Genomic DNA, 6,005 nt, shown 5'->3' with positions numbered 1-6,005 from the left:
TCCCAAGACGCAATTTTGGAGGTCAGTGAAGATCATCTAATCAAAGTAACACGCGAAATCTCCATAATATAAACCACCAGGAAAACCAGCAAACTCCACTCCAACATTCAACTCCAAGGTTATTACCCTGTGTGTGTGTACATTCAACTTGCATCTGAACAGCTACATATCTTCCAATATTACTCTAGTCAACTTCAACTCTAAGTCAACTTCAACATTTCTGATAGATACAGAAGCGGATATCTCAATTATAAAAAAGGTTCAAATTGACAGTAATGTCACAATAAATAACTCACAGATCACAGATTTAAAAGGTATTGGTCGAGGCATAACAAGCACACTTGGAACAGTAAAAGCAGATCTAACAGATGATAGTCTTTTAATAGGACACAAATTGTTCGGCCGGGGTGCGTCTGATACTTGCGAGAGGTGGGCGCACCGGGTCGATCTCAAAGAACGGGTGTGTTTGAAAATAAATAAGAGAAGACGAGATTTCTCGTTATAATAGCTGTGATTTTATTGGTAGATATTAAATATAAAGGAAATAATATTACCTTTGATAAACGGCAGAGATCGTTGGCGGCAGATGTGTACGCGTTGGCTGTTAGAATCCAAGAGGCCGGTTGTATTGCAAGCTACAACCATTGACCCGCAAAATCCTCCGTTTTGGAGGGGAAAGGTACCCGCACATCAACCCCGATATGCATATGCATGAGTGCTGACAAAAAGCACACATACACGTGCATGTACATGCATGCACTTGCATGAGGGTGATGGTGTGGGTGGTTATAAATTAAGTCGAGTATCGATTTGCAGAGTTGTATTGGGGGGATCGCAATCAGTTGCGGAAAAGTTAGGCGTCCTGCCTAAACATGCCGGCCCCCCTTGCGATACGCAACATCGTTTTCCGCCAATGACCTCCACTGAAACGAGAAAAATTAATATAAGACTTACACGCTAAACTTAATCTAAATGAGAAGTTCGTCTGCGACGCAAAATGGGCGGGAATCCTTTCCGACTTGCCACCTGAGCTAAGATGAAAAAATTAGCGGTTATGAGCACTGAAGTGAATATTTCTTGCCATTGGTTTATACATAATTCTTAGATATATATAGAATCCCTAAAGTGATGTGACGCAGAAGGTAAATAGTGCTGGCGGAGAGGCCGAGGTCTCCGTTCCAGACTGGCAAAAAAAAATTTTTTTTTTTTTTGGACGGAGAGGCCGAGGTCTCCGTTCCAGATTCGCATTATTTTGTTTGGTTGGACGAAGAGGCCGAAGTCTCCGTTCCAGGCTCGCATTTTTTTGTTTAGGTTTTTCTGGGCTGGACGAAGAGGCCGAGGTCTCCGTTCCAGCGTCTAATGTATCGTGTCGCTCTCGGGCCGACTGCCTGTTTTGTTGGAGGAGGTGTGGCATCTTTTGAGGTGCCAGGGCGAGTGACCGTGAGGTTGGTTGGGTGAAACGGAGGTGTTTTATTACAAAACGTATGTTAAAAGAGATGAGTAAAGCGAGTTTAAGCGGAGCGTAGAGGCCGACGAAATTATGCATTTAATTTTGTGCGATGAATGTAAAGAGGCCTTTATGCGCTGCCGTGGAACATTCTTTCTGTTGATTTGGGCCATGTTGTGTGAGAAACCCAAATTGTGGGGTGTTTGTTGATTTCAACACAACCCTGGCGGGAATAGCCTATACTATCGAGTGTGGCAATTTGTAGAGCTGTCAGCTGATAACTCTTCAATTCACTGGAGTGAGACAGCTGTGCGGTGCTGCCAATTTGGCAGCGTAACGATACCTAATGGTCATGTCGCGAAAGTGTCTGAGGACATTCCCGTGTGAGTTCTGACGCGACCTGAATTCTGAAATTTTTCATTTTGTTTGTGGGTTTTTCTCATAAAGTTCATGTGGTTGAATTGTTATTTCATAAAAGTTTCCGAACTTTCCTTTAGTTATTTTTATTAATCTTGAAAATTGTATCATAATCTCCAACCAGCTTTTCCGCAGTTAAGTTTAGGCTAATAACTTGAAAGGTCTCCTTCGAAAGTTATTTCTTCGTAGTTTAGGAGACAGTCTTAAGCTAAGTTGGAGTTTAGAAGAAGGCTTCACTATGGAAAGTGAGTTACGTTTTTTTTTCTCATATTTTGTTTTGTGAAATTCGGCTTGCCGTCGACCGCTGTTCATGTGACCAGCGCTTTTGGTGTTACTCATTTGCTGTTGCTTGTCTGGCAGCATTGTATATTTGTGTTGTTATACTCGCTGAGTCTGTGCACATAACCGGCATTTATAGCGTGACAAGCGAAGTGGCAAGTTTCACCGAAGGAGAAAAAACATGTGAGTATATGGGTTGTAGTCCCTTTTTTTTTTTGGTTATGGGACCATCTTCCATAATATAATGATACCACTTTCTTTCCTTTTCGTTTCAGGGCATCGTTCGAACTTCGTCCCAATCTTCGCGTTACATTCTTGAATGTGCCGCGGAACTACAACCGCATAATATTGAAGGTGCGGTATTATGACGAGGGACCCTCGTGGTACACCAGCTTTTATCGGGGTTATGAGGGGGTCCTTTGGGTGCGCGCAGACTCCGCGGGCGGCCAGGAATTTGTGTGCCGGGTGTGTGGGCACACGCTCAGCTGCTTTACCACATTGAAGGCTCACCTCAATCTCCGCATGGGTTTCGCACCCTATAAGTGCAGCTGCGGGAAGCGATACCCCTCGGCTTCCTCGCTGGGGTTGCATCGCCAGCGAAAGTATAGCTCGCAGTAAGCGGGATTACGTCGGTTTCTGCCTTGTCGGTGTGTAAATATAATTTTGACAAATAAAGTGTAATTTTTGGACGGTGAATGGACAAAGTTTTTTTCCTTCTGTCCCGAACCATAGTGGTTGGTAGGGCTTGTTTGGGTTCCAGGCTAAAAGGACTGCCGAAACTTTATCGGAACTTCAAAACACACAAAAACAATTTCTATAATGAAAGCGAGACCACTGTTCCCCAAGGCTTAGGGAGTTTGACATGTTTTTGTTTATGTTTGACATTTTGATTTTTCACTAACCTTTTAACAAAGAAAACAATGCAAATAAAATCGAAAATTATTTCGCTCTCGAGTGGTTCACTTTTTGTTGTCATAAGAAAGCTGATTCTGATTGTGTTTTTATGCACCACATTGTCGAAATAAAACAAAATTTTCATTTGTCGAAAAAAGTAAAGTTGTTCGGGTCCTAACACTCGAGTGTGCTGGATCCCGCGGATCCGGTTTGTGATCCCATGGGGTCGCGCTTAATATGTTTACGGCGTAAGAAAAGACAAAAGCAAATGTCATCGAGTGGCAACCTTGATTCGTTCATTCAAAAATGTTATTCATTCATGGAAATGAGTATACAGACATTTTTGAATGAATTTTCTTTATGAAGAAAAAAAATGTGTGATGGGTAAGTATGCCGGTATCGTTACCTTTTAATAATTTTAAAAATTTTCTAATTTCTTTTCATTTTTATTTATTTTATATTTTCAGGTACCCTGCTACACCTTGGGTGGTTTGCTGGCACCACCTGAGTGAAAGACTCGATTTCGAGAGGGTGGTAAATAAAAAATGGTATGAATTCGCCATGCCACACACAATCTCCCCACGGATTACTGTCCAATTTACAAGTGCACTTTTCTTCATCGTGCATTTTGTCTACGGGGAAAGTGTGAAATGATAAAATTTTTTTGGAAATTTCTTTTTTTTTTTCGATGATACCAAAAAAAAAACAACACCAAAACCAACCTTCTCGAAGTCAATAAAAAACAGTGCAACAATAGTTTGTTGTGGAATCAGCTTGCTCTGCGGCCTCCTATGCTGAGTACCGCCGCATGAATACGAGTCGTGAATTTTATTTCACCCAAATATGTACTTTGGACTCTTCAATTTGTTGTATTTCGATATCTGAGCTATAATTATTCGCATTTCGTAAGCTATTACTACCAGGCTTTTTACAAAATAAATAAGTACTGATTACAGGAGCAAACTAAAAATGATTAATACCGAGAAATTAGCTGGACGTACAATATTCGTCACAGGTGCTTCGCGAGGTAGTGGTAAAGCAATTGCTTTAAAAGCTGCTCGTGATGGTGCAAATACTGTTGTTGCTGCTAAAACAAGTGCACCACATCCGAAACTGCCTGGAACAATTTATAGGGCAGCCGAAGAAATTGAAAGGGTCGGTGGACGTGCACATCCATGCGTAGTAGATGTGCGTGATGAACAAGAACGTACGGCTGTTAAGGATGCAGTCGCAAAATTTGGTGGTATTGACATATAAAGAATGCATCAGCCATATCATTAACCGGCACATTAGGTACTGAAATGAAGCGCTACGATCTTATACATCACATTAATACACGTGGCACATTGCTCGTATCGAAGGAATGTTTACCCCATTTATTGGAAAGTAATCATACACATATTTTAAATATTTCACCGCCACTAAATTTGAATCCCAGGTGGTTTGCACCACATGTTGCCTATACAATGGCCAAGTATGGTATGTCAATGTGCGTATTGGGTATGGCTGCAGAATTTCATTCCGCCAAAGTGGCGGTGAATGCCTTATGGCCACGTACCGCTGTACATACGGCTGCTATTGAAATGTAGGCCGGCTCAGATAGTTTTAATACTTCGCGTAAAGCCAATAGTATGGCGGATGCTGCATACGCTGTGTTGATACGGGAACCCTATCAGTGTACGGGTCAGTTTTTAATTGACGATGAAGTATTAGGTTCCTCTGGTATAACTGATTTTAAGCAGTATGCCTGCAATCCGGACTACGTCGATAAACTAATGCCCGATTTCTTTTTGGATGACGCAGAAGATAAATCTAACGTTCAAAAATTATAGAAAGCGTCTGATACGGCCAAATACCTGCATTATTTGGCAAAATTGAAACTTTACTAACAGCGGATCTTGTAAAAAAAACACCGGCCGTTTATCAATTCAGTATTGAAAGTGGGCGAATTCTTGGTCGGCAGCAAGCAACGTGAAACAGATTCGGCCATTTGGGCTGCACAACAAAAGAAGCAAGAATAAACATTTGGTTTCGGCAGGTGGTGGTCGTCGACCTGAGCGTCGTGGTAAGGATGTTGTACATCAAATGTCTTTAAAATTGGAAGATTTGTACAATGGTGCCACACGCAAGTTGGATTTACAGAAAAATGTGATTTGCGATAAATGCGAGGGACGTGGTGGCAAAAAAGGTGCTATTGACAAATGTATGCAATTTCGCGGTAGTGGTGTAGACTCGTGTCCAACAAATAGGATTCGGTTTAGTGCAACATACCGAACAAGTGTGCCGCAAATGTATGGATGGGTACAGGCGAGCTGATATCTGAGAAGGATCGCTGTAAACAATGTAATGGACGCAAAGCCAAGAGGGAACGTAACGTATTAGAAGTACATATAGAGAAAGGTATGCCGCTGTATAAGAATCCATTGGAGAAGGGTCGCTGATTAAGGGTCATCTTACAAATGCAGATATTGAAAAGGCGATAGAGACGTTTGAGGACATATGTGAAAAATACAAGTGCGCCCCAATGAAAAATGAGCTTTCGAGTATGACAATTCGAATATGGCTACTAATGCTTCAGTAAAGGGTGTGCAAAATGGTAATAACTCGACATCACCAGCCAATGGTGGTGCGGGCGCCGCTACAGTGTCTGAGACTAGCGATGACTCGAGCTTGAGCAGCGTTGATAAGGTTTTCCGATGATGGGCCAAATAGATGTGCGAACGTGAGCTTTCACCGTAAGGCGACTTAGCTGCCGCTGGCAGAGAAATATTACGATTGCCTTAAGGTGAGTGAAAACGTTATTCCCCTACCTTTTCACATCTGTGCTATAAAATATCACCATCCATAAATTATAGGTAACAATTCGGCCGCGCGTAGTTTTTGCTGATGGATTTGTTGGGGGGAGCTGGATCTCGGAGGCAGGACCTCGTGCGGTCAAGATACAAGTAAACGTAAGGGTTCGAAGGAA

The 6,005-nt window shown here is 42.1% G+C and overlaps 1 pseudogene; it reads left to right on the top strand.

The window, feature by feature from the left end:
- Positions 1-4,006: 4,006 nt before the first annotated feature.
- On the top strand, positions 4,007-5,353 carry LOC137235056 (hydroxysteroid dehydrogenase-like protein 2 pseudogene; annotated as a pseudogene).
- The last annotated feature ends 652 nt before the right edge of the window (positions 5,354-6,005 follow it).

Source organism: Eurosta solidaginis, chromosome X, assembly GCF_040869045.1.
Source record: "Eurosta solidaginis isolate ZX-2024a chromosome X, ASM4086904v1, whole genome shotgun sequence".
Classification (NCBI taxonomy): domain Eukaryota; kingdom Metazoa; phylum Arthropoda; class Insecta; order Diptera; family Tephritidae; genus Eurosta; species Eurosta solidaginis.
This window is presented reverse-complemented; position numbering and strand designations above follow the sequence as displayed.